The sequence below is a fragment of the Mesocricetus auratus genome, unplaced genomic scaffold (assembly GCF_017639785.1).
Source record: "Mesocricetus auratus isolate SY011 unplaced genomic scaffold, BCM_Maur_2.0 Super-Scaffold_4256, whole genome shotgun sequence".
Taxonomy (NCBI): domain Eukaryota; kingdom Metazoa; phylum Chordata; class Mammalia; order Rodentia; family Cricetidae; genus Mesocricetus; species Mesocricetus auratus.
Window position 1 is genome coordinate 8,182,714 of NW_024429182.1, and position 16,861 is coordinate 8,199,574.

General features: G+C 44.7%; 1 long non-coding RNA gene across 2 annotated transcripts; it reads left to right on the forward strand.

Moving 5' to 3' along the window:
- Positions 1-6,080: 6,080 nt before the first annotated feature.
- Positions 6,081-15,553, forward strand: LOC121139365. 2 transcript variants are annotated; one of them, XR_005876320.1, is made up of 3 exons: positions 6,081-6,404; positions 14,591-14,769; positions 15,247-15,553. It is a non-coding gene; the product is annotated as an uncharacterized LOC121139365 (long non-coding RNA). The 2 variants fall into 2 exon arrangements; XR_005876319.1 differs by lacking the exon at positions 6,081-6,404 and adding an exon at positions 7,263-7,487.
- Positions 15,554-16,861: the final 1,308 nt, after the last annotated feature.

Consider the following 16,861-nt stretch of genomic DNA (forward strand, 5'->3'; position numbering starts at 1 on the left):
CAGAGATCTACCTGCTTCTGCCTCCCAAGTGCTGGGATTAAAGGCATGCACCACCATTCCTGGGCTCCAAATAACTTTTTTGAAGTAACACAACTAGTAATTGTCAGAATTAAATCCTCATTGGCTATGTGCTAACACTGTTGTTCGTTCAGGGAGGCTATATGAGGAAATTTTAAAATACATTTTAGGGTTGGAGAGATGGCTCATTTGTTAAGAGAGCTGCCTTCTCTTCCAGAGGACCTGGATTTAATTCCCAGCATCCACCTGACAACTCAAACTGTTGTGTAACTCCAGCTCCAGGAAATCTGACACTCCCACACAGATATATATTTTTTGACAGGCAATCAAAAAATATCAATTACATAAAAATTAGAAAAATTATTTTTTAAATGCATAACCTGATAGTTCTAGAAGTTTTTGTTTGTTTTCTTTTTCTTTCTCTCTCTTTTTTTTTATTTCTGCGGTCCTAGAACTTGCTTTGTAGATCAGGCTGGTCTTGAACTCACTGAGGTTCGCCTGTCTCTGCTTCCCAAGTGCTGAGATTAAAGGCGTGATTCCCCCACCACCACCTGGCAGTTCTAGGAGGTTTTATCCTATAGATACATTCAAATAGATGCTCAGAAATACAAATGTAAGTGTTATTAATTTCAGTGCTGATTTTCCATAGGAGTAAACTGAAATCTGTGTAAACATTCCTTATAAACTGATTAAATAAAATTTAAAAACCTTGGTAAAGAAAGAGGTCATACGGAAAGCTGTTCAGGATCTATTGTGAATTGGAGAAAAGCAAGGTACAGAGCAATATGTTTTCTTAAATTGTATTTAGCATTTAAAACCATATGTAATTATATTCCGGCTATATCACTACCAAAGCCTCTGGAGAGTTGCACATACTAGCTCATGCCTGTATCCTATGGCTTTGGGAGTATGTGTGGCGGTTTGATGAGAACCCCCGCCCCAACTAGACACTTACGTTTCATGGAATTGTTTGGAAAGGATTAGAAGGTGTGGCTTTGCTGGAAGAGGTGTGTCACTGGTGGTGGGCTTTGAGGTTTCAAAAGCCAGTGCCATTCTCAGTTAGGGCTCTGTTTTAGCCACTGTTCAATTGCTGAGATGAGACACCATGACCAAGGCAGCTATTATAAAAGAAGGCATTCAATTGGGGACTGGCTTGCAGTTTCAGAGGTTTAGTCCATGATCATCATGGTGGCAAGTGTGGAGGCATGCAAGCAGGAACTGGAGCAGTAGCTGAGAGCTACATCCTGGTCTGTAGACTGAGAGAGAGACTCTGGGCTTGGCGTGGGCTTTCCAAACCTCAAAGCCCTCCCCCCCAAGTGACACACTTCTTCCAATAAGGCCATTTCTCCTAAATCCTTCTAATCCTTTTAAATAGTGCTATTCTCTGGTGACTAAGCATTTATACATGAGCCTAAGGGGTCGTTCTTCAAACAGGCACAGGCCAGGTGTGCTCTCTCTCTCCCTCCCTCTCTCCTCCTTCCCTCCCTCCCTTCCCCTCCCCCCCTCCTTCTCTGCCTTGTGCTTGTGGATCAAATGTAAGTCTCATCTACTGCTCCAGTGCCATGCCTGGTGGTCTACTGCCCCATGTTCCCTGTCTCTTCACAGCAACAGAAAAGTAACTAAGACAGGGAGGCTGAGGCAGGGGATCACAAATTCAGAGCTAGCCTAGACCACACAGTGAATTCTAGGATAGCCTGAGCTACAGAATGCGCTACCATTTCCAAAACAGAACAAAAGATAAATAAAGAAAACAAACTAGCAGAGTGTGCTAAATTAGCAGAGTGCTTGCCTGGCATTTTTAAAGTCCTACATTTGATAGCCAGGTCTGAATAAGCCAGGTATGGTGGTACACACCTGTAATCCCAGAAATTTGGGAGACAGAATGAGAAGGGTCAGAAGTTTAAGGTCATCCTCAGGTACAAAGGCTAGCTGTGGTGTCTCAGATAACACGTCTGGAAAACTAGATTCCATCTTTAACAGTTCAGCCCTGAGGAGGTGCCTCTGATCCAGAGGGGAAGAGAGAATTCTCTTTCTTTAGACCGTTTACTTGATGAATTGTATCAAAGTATACTTTCAATTTTACGTATGTGTGCATGTGTACATGTGTGTATGCAGTTGCACATGTCTGTGCATGGAAGTATGGAGACGTCAGGTATGTGCCTTTTCTCTTTCCACTAGCTTTTTCAAGACAGGGTCTCTTGCTGGTTGGCTAGACCAGCTGTCTCTCTCTGTTCATGAAGGCTGGGGCCTCAGATGAACTCCACAACGGGCAGCTTTTTGCATAGGTGCTGGGGATCAGAACTCCGATCCCAATGCTTGCACAGAAGTATTTTTTCCACTCAGGCATCTCCTCAGCCTTCACCAAAATACACCTTTAAACAATAGGCATTTGTTATTTTGCACAAAGCAAATATATTGATTTAGTTTCATAAAGTCCAGGCATATCATCATACATCAAGATGCATTGGATGAGAGACTTGAGGGACCCGGGAAGTTTGAAGCAAAGAAATGGGAAGGAGTGGGGGGAGCAAGAGTCAGGCATGTGGCATCGTGCCTGTAACCTCAGCACTTAGGAGGCCGGAGGATCAGAAGTTCAAGGTCATTCAGGGTCTCTTGAGACCCTGTCTGCCACCACACTTACACAAGGTAGGAAGAGAACCAAGAGAAGCCTTGCTTTTGTTTGTGACTTGAACAATAGAAATGCACTGGTCTCATGAATCTGAAGACTTCAATTCCAAGATTTCAGCACACCTGTTTTGTTGTTGTTATTGTTTTGTTTTGTTTTGTTTCTATCAAGTCTCTGAGAAGAGTTTGTTCTGTTCTTCCCTGCTGGCTCCTAAAAGTCTGTAGGTAAATCTTTGGTGTTCTTGCTTGGTAGATCTCTGATTTGACGTCACATGATAACATTCTTTTGTAGTTATATCCAAGTATCTCTTTTTATAAGGACACGAGTCATACTGAATTGGAGACCCACTGTTACAATATGACCTCCTCTTTATTAATTGTATTTGCAACATCTCTGTTTCTAAAAGGTCACAATCTAAAACTGGGGTCAGAATTTCTGCACAGGAATCTCATAAAAAATGTGTTAGGAATAAAAATTCTTTTGTCAACTATGTCCTAAGCAAGATCTTTAACACTGAGAATTTTAGTTGGCCCATTTTAGAGACAGTAAGAAAATTTGTAAATTCAATAGACTATTTTCTGGGCCTTGGTTAAACCCATAATTTATACACAGGAATTCTTATAACATTTAAAGAATTTAAACAGTTATTTTTAATGTTTCCCTTTATGTTATATACGGGTGTTTTACCTGCATGTAATGTCTGTGTATCTTGTGTTAGATCCCCTAGGACTGGGGTTATAGATGGTTGTTATAGAATCAAACCTGGGTCCTTGAAAAAAAAAGCTAGTGTTGTTAACCCCTGAACCATCTCTTCAGCCACTACCTATGACAGCTGTCTTTATCTGATGGGAGGTCATTATGGCCCCAGCAGAAACTGGAACAATTCTGTTGTTTGTTGATTCTTTGGGAATTTCACATCACACACCCTAATTCCACCCACCTCCCAGTCCCCCATCTCCTCTCCTCACCCTTAGAGCACACCCCCAAAACAAAATAAAAACAAAATCAAACCAAAACAAGCAAACAAACAACAACAAAAAGCCAAACCAAAACAGAACAAAAACCCTCTTCTCTCCTCCATCTCCCCCGCCTCTCCTGTACCTCTTCATTTGTCCTGGTGGCACTGGGAGCCCTGGTGTGTCACGGTGCACCCTTTTGTCCAATCAGCTCTACCAGCAAATGGTCATTGCGATGAACCAGCCAAATGTTCACTGGTCTGGTTCAAGGCCTGTGGTTTCTGGAACAGTCATCCCTGGATCCTCACAGAAACTCCTCTCGGATATCCTGTGGCCACCCTGAGTCATGCAGACCCTGCAGGCATGTCCACAGGACCAGTCCCTTCAAGAGCTCCAGCAAGTCCTAGACGGGTTCATGTTAGGCTGGGCCAACCCAAGGCCTGGCTGTGGGCCTGGGTGGCAGCTGAGTTGGTCAGTCCAGGCCACTGGGGCTGCCTACCTCAGGTGAGGAGGCAGAGCCAGAGCCAGAGCCCCTGTACCCATACAGTTGATTCTCTCCCCCCTGTGGTGAGGGGTGGGGACATCTCTCTGGAGGGGGTGGGACAGGACTCTCTTGCTGTAGAGTCCAGCGAGGAGCAGGCCCAGCGAGGGCACAGCCTTCTCAGCATGGCCCTCTGATTTTATCACAGGGTTCCTATGGCCCCCTGAAGTGACACAGGCCACAGACACCAACACAGCTACAGCAGGACCCAGACATGGCGCTCAGCAGCAGCTAGCTTGGGCGGGGACAACATCCTGGCTCTGGGTGGAAGCACAGGCCTCTCAGATCAGTATGGTTCTGGCAACAATACAGCCCTGGACACCAACAAGGCCAGAGGTGTGGTCCTAAGCTCAGGCTCCCATGTGGCCTTTGGAGGCAACACGGGCCTTGGACTTCAACACAGACCTCGGCTGGGGTAGGACCACAGACCCAGACATGGTGATTGGCAGCAGCTGGGTCTGAATGTCGCCATTGCTCCAGGTGGCAATGCAGGCAACTCGGTTCAGCAGAGCCCCAGTGGCAGCGTGGTCCTCAGACACTAATATGGTTCCAGACTTTGGTCATCGCCATGGTCTTCAATGGTAACAGAAGCCTCAGATGTCATCAAAGACCCCAGCAGCAGACCAAGAGGCCCTCAGCGGCAGCTCTGGCCCAGACATCACCATGGCATCCGGTGACAACACAAGCCACTCAGATCTGTATGGCCCTGCTGCAGCATGGCTCTTGCCTAGACCCCAGGCTTCTGAATGGCCTTTGGTGGCAACATGGGCCATGGATGTTAACACAGACCCTGACTGCTATAGGGCCATGCATCCTATGTATCTTTATCTCTCTATTTTTTTACATTAATTTTTTTTTTTTGCTCTTTATCAGTGTTTGCCTGCATGCATGTTTGTACACTCTCTCATGTGCACGCTCTATTGCCTGCAGAGGCCAGAAGATGGCGTCAGACCCCCTGGAACCAGCACTGCTGGTGGCTGTGAGCTGATACATGGTGCTGAAAACCCAAGTCAGGGTTCCTAGCCGCTGAGCCATCTTTCCAGGACTTACCTGCTGCAGTTTGCTTACACGGGCATCCCACTGAACAGCACTAGGTTTCTCCCACCTCTTGGATGTAGCAAATAAAGCTGCTATGAACACGCATATGCAAATAGGTTTTCAAATAAAGCTGCTATGAACATGCTTATGCAAAGAGGTTTTCAAAACTCTGCTTTCAACCCATTTGGGGAATCCCCAGAAGTGGAATTGCTGAATCACGGGGTAGGTTTTTTTTTTTTTTAACATTTTGAGGTGCCGCCATACTCTCCCAGGGAATCTCAATTGCGCTATTACATTGAGTTAGAAAGACAGAAGGCGGGGCTGGAGAGATGGCTCAGCAGTTAAGAGCATTGACTGCTCTTCCAGGGGTCCTGAGTTCAATTCCCAGCACCCACATGGCAGCTATCAACTGTTTATAACTCCAAGATGTGACATCCTCACACAGATATATATTCAGGAAAAAGACCAATGCAAATAAAATAAAAGTAAATTAAAAAAAAAGAAAGACAGAAGGCAAGATGGTAGCTGATTCTCAATACATAACCCACACAAACCCCAGGAAATACCTATGCCATCGGCATAGAGAAGAGGCTTAAAGGACTACGTGACACCCAAAGAAAAAACGTGAGATCAGGTTTCGGGCGGTTTCCCTGAGGAGAGGAGGAGGAGAAACAACTACTGGCTAAGCTACATGAGGAGCTAAGTATCTTCTACTGGGTCATATTTATCTGTTTGGTGAAGCTGCAAGTTGTGGGGAGTGTCCTCATTAGGAAACAGCTGATGATTCCAGGAGAACTTGGAAGAATTGCCATGGTGACGGAGAATGACCCATTTTAAAGTGTAAGGCCTATTGTGAGTGGAACTCGAAGAGATTCTTCCAGGAGAACTTTCTTTTCATTTTTGTGTTGGACATCAGATAAGAAATAAACAGCATTGTTACTATATCGGCACTCCTCCTAGCCCGAGGTACCAGGGAGGACCCTAAGTCGCCTTCAGAATCCGGACATGGCTTGGTGCCTCCCTAGCTGTGTGACTGAGGAGACCACTTAAGCTCTTCAGTCTCAGAGGGCTGACTCTGGAGTCACAGAGTGTTTTTCATATGTGGATTACTTCTCTATGGCTATTTTGGCCACTTTTTGTTTAGTGTTCATTTTCTCTGAAACTTGGCTCTCAAGCAGGCTCACCCAGCCAGACCCTGTGGAGAGCGGAAAAAACGAGATAAAAGGTGCCAATGGGCGAGCACATGGGGGGGTGTCATGGCCGCAAGCGCTCCCACTGCTCAGCTTGGACTTCGCACGCAAGGAGATGAGCTGGCTCCACTCGGCTCCACACCCTTCTGTGGTTGGCCCGGGCCGTCTCGTCACGTTTGTTCTTACTTTGTCTTTCTTTTTCTTCTCCTTCAGCTCTCACCCTCTTACCCGTTTCCAGCTGACTCACTTGATGGTATAACTAAGTCACCTTATTTTACACTAACGACAAAAGCCAGCGAGTGGGATGACATTCAGTCTCCTTTTGGCACGCGGGAAAACTGCAGTTTAAAAAGGGCAAGGGGGTCGCTGGGCGTTGGTGGCGCAGGCCTTTAATCCCAGCACTCGGGAGGCAGAGGCAGGCGGATCTCTGTGAGTTCGAGGCCAGCCTGGTCTACAGAGCGAGTTCCAGGACAGCCTCCAAAACAATACGGAGAAACCCTGTCTCGAAAACCCAAAAGAAAAAAAGAAAAAGAAAAAGAAAGAAAGAAAGAAAGGGCAAGGGGTCGATGAAGAGTACAAACTCAATTAGATACAGATTCTTCAGTCTTTAACAGTTAAGAAAACTTGTTTGTGAAGCCCGGTGGTGCTGGCCCTGGATCCTCAGTGTGTGTGTGTGTGTGTGTGTGTGTGTGTGTGTGTGTGTGTGTGTGTGTACAATTGGTCCATACGTTTTTCTGAATTGTCTGTAAGACACCTCCCTTCATTATCCAAAGAGGAGTTGTCTCGTCTGCTTTTGAAGCATGTCCTTCTACTCGTGGACCCTTCGCAGGACTTGAATCGATTTTGAGAAACTGGGATCTTTGTCTCTTTGGGTTTCCTTTCCCTCGGCTACATTTCTCCTGCCAAACAGAGCTGTAATTGTCAGCCCGTGTCTTGACTTTACTGCTTGCTGGTGACATCATTTGAATGCCACTGAGCAGCATTTCCTCTCTGCAGACAGACACCTTTCTGTCCACATTTGCTCTTTCTGCCTGTCATTTGCAAGCAGATGACTGTAGACGGACAGAGGACGCTCCCGACTCCTCGTTTCCGCCCTGGATGGATGATGACCAGAGCAGGTATTTACAGAGCCACAGAGTGTGTGTCTCCATTAAGGGAAATGCATGCAAATTGGCAGCTAGCTGAAGTGACTGCTGTCTCTGGTGTCTCGGCGCAACGTTAATCTGTTAGCGTTGATTGCGTATTTTTTGTGAATCCTGGTGGGGAAGGGTAATCTTTAAGAGAGATGCAGATGGACCAGGTTAAGGCATGGTCAGCTAGGAAGGTTCTTCCCGTGGGCTTTGAGGAGACCATAGGAAGGCCTGACCGTAATGAGAGGGATCAAAAGCAAATTAATAATAATGATGCTGATTATTACACTAATGCCAATAATACTAAGACTGCCAAATGGGTGGGAAGATGGCTCAGCTGGTAAAAGCAGCCACTGTGCAAGCATGAAGATGTGAGTTCACATCCCCAGAACCCAAGTAAAAAGCCAGGTGTGATTCTACACCGGAGTGTAGAAGGGGTTACCCGATGTCCTCCTGGGGCCCCCATGCACAGGGTTACACACATACACATATCAACACACACATATGCCACACCCACACACCATACACAAGCATGTACACATACATAAAAAGTGTTAATCTGTATTGAGGGTTTATCATGTGCCAGATTCTGGGTTTTAATATTTTATATGTACTAACTTATTTAATCTCACCAACTACAGATAAGTACTACTATGCTACTATTCTTATGTTATTATCAACATTTAGACAGACAGTATCTACCATTTATACTATCCAAACTATAGACAATAATTTAACCAAGATACTTTCATCAACAGTTTATAATGAGGGGGAAACTGAGACACAGAGAACTTAAGTAACTTACTTGAGAACACGGAATCGGCAATGATGCATTATATTTAATTATTATTATTATTATTATTATTATTATTTTTGGTTTTTGGAGACAGGGTTTCTCTGTATTGTTTTGGAGGCTCTCCTGGAACTCGCTTTGTAGACCAGGATGGCCTCGAACTCACAGAGATCCGCTTGCCTCTGTCTCCCGAGTGCTGGGATTAAAGGCGTGTGCCACCAACGCCTGGCATATTTAATTAATTATTATTTTTAATCATTGTGGAAATCAAATTCAGGGCCTTATGTATGCAAGACAAATGTTCTGCCACGTTCCTACCTCTGGTGTATGCTTTAAACACAGCGTTCACCAGTCAGTGTGACTTGAGTCCCAGGAGTGGATAGGGCTCAGTCCGAAAAAGGCATTTGAAGGGCGTGGTGGAGAGTGATTGTGTCCCTCCCAGCTCTTGTGTAAGGGTTTGGAACTCACACCAAACAGACGGAAAGAACTGTGGTCCCTGTGGGTAGAGCCAAGTGCAGGAGATAGGGGCAAAATGGCCTAAAAAGTCATATGATGGTCACACCCTGTCCTTGGCATCTCTTCATTATCTTTCTCCTAATTTTCTGGCGGTGGTATTGCATAATTTACATATAACAGCCAGAGATAATTTTCTGCTTAAAACAATTAGTCATATTTTAGATCAGATCCATGAGCAATTTATTCTGTCAGTGGCAGGCTTGCAGAGACACCCTTGCAAGCCACGGATCAAAATCCTTTCCAAAGACCGGGACCCTTAACCCTATCAGATCTTGCTCCGAAATCACAAACCCGCAGCACAAAGGTCACCCGGAGTTCCACCGCAGTGTTTGAATGCAATTTTTTATGAAGTGCCTTTTATTTTGTACTCTGTTACTCTGTAACAAATGAGTCATTGATTTTTCAAAAAATTTAAACGTATCCAGAACATTTTTCTCTTCTTTTTGTTATTTGCTTTGAACAGTCACTCAGAAGCCAAAAGCCAGTAACCCTAAGTACCCCGGCCTGCTTAGCCTTTCTCTATTAGGATCCCTGTGGCTCCTTCGAAGAGTGTGAGCCATGCCATCAGCCAAGGGGCTGACCCACCAGCATGGCCTCGGTTACCAGGCTTTCCAAAACATCGCCCAGCAATTATTTCTGAAAGGCCTGGAAACAACAGTAATGAAAAAAGGAACTTTAGGGACAATCCCAGTTCTCTTTGTGATTTATAAGATGCTTAGGAAATCTTTCCATGTGAGTTTAAGCAGGGAAACTGCCTGGAGCCTCCATTAAACGGGGGGAGGGGAGAAGGGTTTAGGTACTACAGTACCCCCACCCCTGTCCGTTCCCCCCACCCCGCAGTCAAAAACATTCACTTGATGCCAGACTGTTTTCTGATATCCAGGAGTGGCCAACGAGACCAAGGGTAAGGGTGAGAATTCATCAGGGGTTTTAAGGCATTCCAACAAACTAAAAAACAAACAACTTGTGAAAGAAAGGGGAAAGAAATGGGTGGGGGGTAGCGCTGGTTGGATAGAGCGCCCCCATGTGTCTCAGTACCACTTTGTCACTCAAAGGGCAAAGAGCGCTTTTTCTAACCGCTGTTCCAATGCCATCAGGAAGCCTTCTCTTCCTTCACGTTTAGTTTTAGAGCTACACATGAAGTTCCTTCTTCATTTTTTAAAAAGAATTTTATTATATTCACTTATGTAGTGTGTACCTGTGGAGGCCTGAGGACAAGCTTGCAGGAATCGGTTCTCTCCTGTCATGTGGGTTCTGGGGATTGAACTTGGGTCTTCAGGCTTGGCCCTTTCCCACTGAAAGCATCACACTGGCCTAGGTTCCATCTTCTTTCATGGGGTGTTAGTTTGAACTTCAGGAGTGATACATTTTATGAGAAACTGTAAACATAAAGTGTCTCATTTCTAGGGTCTCCTGGTAGGCAGGCTCAATTAACAATTGCTTGTTGTAATTCCAGTGTCTTACCCAAATTGGAAATAGCACAAATGCCTATCAATGAATCAATTAAAAAACTGGGTCCCTCTATGCAGTAGATACGAGTTGCTAGTAAAAAAGATATGCACTATTGTTATAGACAACAGCAAGCTGCAAAGGATGAGATTTGTGTATGTGAAATTCTGCAATGCAGATGCCAGACGGTCACCAGCCAAGGACTTGGGTTCAAGCGGAGTAGGAATGGCTGTATAGGAAGCTAGAACCCACAGATGTTCTGTATCTTACCTGATGTCCAGAGATGTTCTGTATCTTACCTGATGTCTAGAGATGTTCTGTATCTTACCTGATGTCCAGAGATGTTCTGTATCTTACCTGATGTCCAGAGATGTTCTGTATCTTACCTGATGTCCAGAGATGTCCTGTATCTTACCTGATGTCCAGAGATGTCCTGTATCTTACCTGATGTCCAGAGATGTTCTGTATCTTACCTGATGTCCACAGATGTCCTGTATCTTACCTGATGTCCAGAGATGTTCTGTATCTTACCTGATGTCCAGAGATGTTCTGTATCTTACCTGATGTCCAGAGATGTTCTGTATCTTACCTGATGTCCAGAGATGTTCTGTATCTTACCTGATGTCCACAGATGTCCTGTATCTTACCTGATGTCCAGAGATGTTCTGTATCTTACCTGATGTCCAGTACCTGACTATGTATAGCACTCAAAACTCATAAAGCTAGTATGATGCTAAGTAAATCTGCCTTTGAAAGCTCATGGAGGAGCTAGATAGAAGGCTCGGTGGTTGGGAGCATTGGCTGTTTTTGGCGAGAACACGGGTTTGACTCCCAGCACCCACATGGCAGTCAGCATCATCCATAACTGTAGTTCCATGGGATTCAGCACCTCTTACGGCCTCACCGGGCACCAGGAATGCCTGTGATGCAGAGATGTGCAGACAGGCAAGATGCTCATACTCAGAGACTACAAGCAAATAAGTCACTCTTTAAAATCATGGAATTTTATATTTTAAAAAGCTGAGGTTTACGATATAAAATTACACCTCAACAAGCTTTGTAAAAATGTTCAAATTCATGAGAACATAACCCTTTCAGGTTACCTTCTTGGCCTCCTTCTCATCCCCCCTCTGAAACAGACACCCGGTGAACTCTCAGACAGTCTCAGCTCAACACAAGGCCCCGAGGGAAAGGGGGGTGGCCGACTGCATTCCAAACAGCCTGTTCCGCCTCTGCCCTTCTGGGACAGGGACACAGAACCTCTGTGGTATTTGGATAGTGAAAAGGACAACATCAAAGTTCCAAGCAAGTGCTAACCCTTCCTCTTGTAATCTTGAGTACTGCCCTTGAGTCTGGCAATGGGGTCTGGACCCTGAAAAAAAAATCACGCTGTCTTTGTGCAAGACAGCAGCCCTCCTGGCTAGAGCCTGTACTTTGCACAGCTCATCTAGGAACGTCTGGACTGATTCTCTGCCCCAGGCAGAATCTGAGGATGGATCCTGGCAAACGACTTTGGTTCCCACAGTCCTAAATATGTTCTTCCTTGTTCCTAAGGTCAGTGACGGACAAACAATGATCCAGGCCAGCGGTTCTTAAACTTCTGGGGCTCTAGAGACACCTGAGGAGTGTATTTCTAAATGCATGTTCCCAGTACCCACTTGCATCCTGAGGTTATAGTAGGAGTGGACTAAGAGTGGTCTTTGAACTCTGCACCCCGGGAACACACTTTAAGAAATGATGATCTGGGCTAGGGAGATGACTTATGAAGTGTTTGCCATATAAACATAGAGACGAGTTCAGATCCCCAGCACCCATGTAAAGAAAACAGGTGTGTGCATGTGTTCCCTGGGATGACTGTATTGGTAGCCTACTGGTGTGCTCTTTTCTGGAAGGCGATTCCTCCCACTCAGCATTTCTTAGTTCTTTATGTAGCTGAGGCCTCATGGACTGGTCCCCCACCTATGGTAGCACATCTATTGGTACTGTCCTTGTCCAGCTCGTGTTTAGGTAGTCAGAGCAGGTTGTATATATATAGTTAGAAATATACAGGAACACACACACACACACAACATGTACGCCTGTGTGCATGTGTATGTAACAACAATTAATGAAAAAAGAGGACATGAGTTTGAAAGAGGCCAAGGAGGGATATACGCAAGGGTTTGGACTGATGGGAGAAAAAGGAAGGAGGAAATAATGTAATTACAGTCTCAAAAATAGAAGAAGTCATTAAAAAAAACAAACCAAACACCAAAAAGCTAGGTGTGATGGTGTGTGGTAGTACCACCACTCTGGAGACAGAGGAAGGAGGATCTCTGTGAGTTCCAGACCAACCTAGTCCACATAGCAAATTCCAGGCCAGCCAGAGCTACAGTGAGACCCTGTCTTAAAAAAAAAAGAAAGAAAGAAAAATGAAGGAAGGAAGGAAGGAAGGAAGACAAAAACCAGGTGCAGAATCAGGCATCTGAAATCCTCATTCAGGGAAGTGGATCTGGGATCCTGGGAATTTGCAGGCCAGCAATTCTAGATAAAACAGTGAGGCCCAGGTGTAGTGAGAGATCCTATCTCAGAAAATAAGATGAAAAAAATGATTAAAGAATACCCTGGCATCTAACTCTGGCCTCCAAGTATGTATAAACACAACCCAGATAGAAGAAACAATCTAAGGAAAAGAAAATGACAGTCTATAAATCGGAAACATCTGACCCACCAAGAAGTCGGGTAGCACAGTGATTGAGAGTGGGTTCAAGAACTTAAGTTCAAAGTTCTCCTCCAATCTTATCCTGGGGTCTTAGCCAGCTCCCGGAATCTGTTGCAGAGCTTGTATTCGAGGGAGTAAGATCAAACGAGCCAAACTCATGGAATACTTACAGTAAGCACCAGTAAGCATTAGATAAATATCATTATCATTCTGTCTGGATCAATAAAGGCTGAAGGGAATATCGCAAACCACGAACAAAGGCAGTCACTTCAAAGAGCTTTTCACCCAAAGCTTAGGCATCTCCGGAGACTTGAAGTGGGGGAGGGAGATATCACCGCTTCACGCATGGCAGCTTCCCTGCACTCCAAACATCTCGTTCTGTTTACATGTTAAGATAAAACTGAAAAAATATACAGGCTGGGCTTAACTGTGCCCCATTTTGATTGACTAACGAGCCCATGACAACTCACATATAGAAGCCAGATCATCTTTATAAGTCACCTTAATCTCTGGTGATACTTAAACAAAACTGCAAACCAGAATCACATGTACGGCTTTTGAAAAGTGCGCCCTGGCTCAGTAAAGATTAGGGCGAGGCCAGAGGCTCTGGATCTGTTTGACGTTCCCTCCATGCTTTGGCTGTACATTCTAGGAAGAGAAGTGCCCCATTTGGATGAGAGCTGGCATCATTTGTCTGTTTAAAAGATGTATAGAAGCAGTTGGGCATAATGATGAGTGCTCATGGTCCAGCTATTTAGGAGGCTGAGGCAGAAGATGGATTTAGCAACCTGTGCAACATATTGAAACTGGGTCTTCAAAAGGAAACAAAACCCACTCACAAAAACCAACCAACAAACAAAAACCCAAAAAAACTCTTAAGAATCAGGGACCAAACATGTTAAATAACTTGGCTGAACTTCATTTAGCAAATCATTTGCAGAGGCAGGAGTTGGAATTTTGTTGGTATAGTCAGAAAAAAAATTTTTTTAAAAAGCAACCAAATTGGTTCCTGTACTGAATACACGTAGACTTCTTTTTCTTGTTATCATTCCTTAAAATATACATTATACTTAGCTATGTATTTGTATTGCAGCTCCTTACATTGTGTTAGATATAATAGGTAATACAAAGATGATTCAAAGTAAATGGAAGATGTGCGGAGTTCATTTGCAAATATTATTCAATGTATACACAAGGCTTGAGCATTTGCAAATATTATACAATGTATACACAATGTGTACACAAGACTTGAGAGCCTGCAGACTTTGCTACCCAGAGGGCATCCCTTGCTGATAGCAAGGAAACGCTGTGATTACAAGAGTACTACCCTCTCCATTATAGTTTATATACTGTAAGTTACTTGTGTAGGCCAGGTAAATATTGGGGCTCCCCCTCCTTATCTGTCTATGAAATCATATTGGGACTGAATAGCTGCGAGCACTGATTGCTGGTTTGGGATTCTGAGTTCTTTTCAGATTCCATCCTTTATCTTTCTGTCCATGTATCTCTGTTTACTGATTATCGCCACTAAGTCCCTGGAAGTGTAAGGGAGAGTTTCTCCTGCAGATCCTGGATCAGATCCCTGAGGGAAAGATAACCAAGTAATGAGAACTTGTCCTTCTCCATTCTTAGGGCCTTCAAGGACCTTAAAGAACCTCCAAGGACCGTGTAGTTTCATCATGAGCAAATCTAAGATAAACTGGCCCATGAAACTGGGAAAATGAGGATCCCATTAGACCACGAACATAAGATTAGTATCCTGTGAACCAGCCACAAATCACGGAGACACGGATAAGACAAACACCCAAAAGGTCGGTCTAGTGGCTCTTGGGCAATGACATTTAGGTGGCCTCTGGGTTGAAGTTCTTGTGGATTGATTCCCTTTTCATCTTAAAAACTCATGTGACCTATGAAGTCCCTTAGGATCCATTTCCCTTAATGCACTAGCGGAGAAGAAAATCTGTCACAACAAAGTCTGCCGTGGAGGCTGGGGGTGGGACAGTGCCAGGACTTTCACAAGACAGCAAGTACTCCGCGGAAGCTGAGCCAGGCAGGCAAATTAGGGCAGTGTCATTTCACATGCAAAATGGCCTGGCAGGCTGGAGTTTCTGCCCCAGGGCCTTCGCACAGCCCCTAGCTCATAAAACAGCCCCGTTATTTAGTTACTTCTTGGCTCTGGCACTGGCTGCTTCCCTTTCAGATTTCCTGCTGGTCGTTTTTTTCAACATCCCGCCTTTGCATTCTCCTCTGGGGTTTTGCAAAAATACTGTTTCTTTTTTCCTTTTCAGAGCTCTCTTTTAATCAGATGGCTCCTGCCGGCATGAGATGCCAGAGGTATTCCTTTCAGTAGATTCCGGCCTGTGCTGCATCACCTTGGCAACAAGATTCAGAGGCAGAGCCCTGGCCTTGAGCTTGTCGGAGTCTCCAACTAGGAGACCTGCAGCCCCTCTCGCTCTCCGGAACGGCAAGTTGTCATGCCAACCATTAACTATAAAACCCATCTCTCCCTTCTAGGGTTTTAATTCAATAACTTTTCAAATTGGTTCCTTGTGTAATTCAATTGGCTTGGAAATGTAATAAACGAGTGTATGTGCACACATGTGTGTTTTTAGCCTTCCACTAAATGACCCACCACTGGAAAAACAATTGGGGTCAAAAGTTCATCAAAAAAGTAAAATAATAATGATGATGATGATAAAGTAGCTCTCAGTCTAATAAGAGGAACTTTAAATTTTGGAAATCCTGGCCAGTCGGTAACTAAACAAACACTGAAGAGGCGATCTTTGCCTCAGATCCACGTGCATGGCGTACTTCTGTTGGCACAGTTGCGTCTCTGGCTTGGTACCTGGAGTAGCTAGACTCCTCTGTGTGCGTGCAGAACTCTTCCAGCAGCTTTGAGTACACAACTTATTCCGAGTTCTTGAAAGAACTCATCTATGTTCAACTTCACATTTCGTTTCCTTCCTAATCAGAAATTTCTGTAGGAATTCACCGTCTTAGTCTTTTGACTCCGGTGACCTTCAAGCAGGGATTGTGTGGAGTCTAGGAGCTGGAAAAGCTAGGGGACAGTTCTCAAAGGTCCTCGTTTTGGTATGTCTGTGTCCTTAGGCGTCGCACGAGTGTTTGTTTACGTTTCTTCTCCTTTAAGAGACTTATTTCGGCTTATATCCTATGCTGGATGCTCTCTGCTCTTCTGGACCCTCTCCACTGGGGGACGGCTCTAGTTTTCAGCAAGCAGTGATTACAACTAGGCATTGGTAATCAGAGACACTGCAGTACCCCAGCGACCACTGGAGGCGCGGGATATTTGTACACTGTGTGACAATGGATTGTTGTGATTGGTGTAGTAAAAAGCTAAACAGCCAATAGCTAGGCAGGAGGCATAGGCAGGACTTCCGGGCAGAGAGTGAACTCTGGGAAGAAGAAAGGCGGGGTTGCCAGCAGATGCCGAGGAAGCAGGATGGGCAGTATGGAGACGGCAAGGAGACAATGAAGAGGTTGGACGTGTGGTACAGCGTAGAGGTAACCATCCCACGTGACAGAATGCAGATTAATATAGATGGCTAATTTAAGTTATAATAACTAGTTGAGAACAAGTCTAAGCTAATGGGGGATCTTTCATAATTAATAATAAGAGAGTCTCTGTGTCATTATTTGCAGGCTTGTAGTCCCAACAAAAAGCATGACTTCACAGGCCATTATTTTTATCATCTCAGTTGCAAGAGGCAGAGGAGTTAGGTCTCACGTACTTGGGCTCAGCAGTACGCCCAGTGCTTGGGCTGATTGATGGGAGACGTCTGTAAAGATTTCTTTGCTTTCTACTTTTTGTGTGTTTTAGAGACAGTCTCATGGACCCTAGGCTGGACTCCAGTTTGTAACATAGCTAAGGATGATGTTCAACTC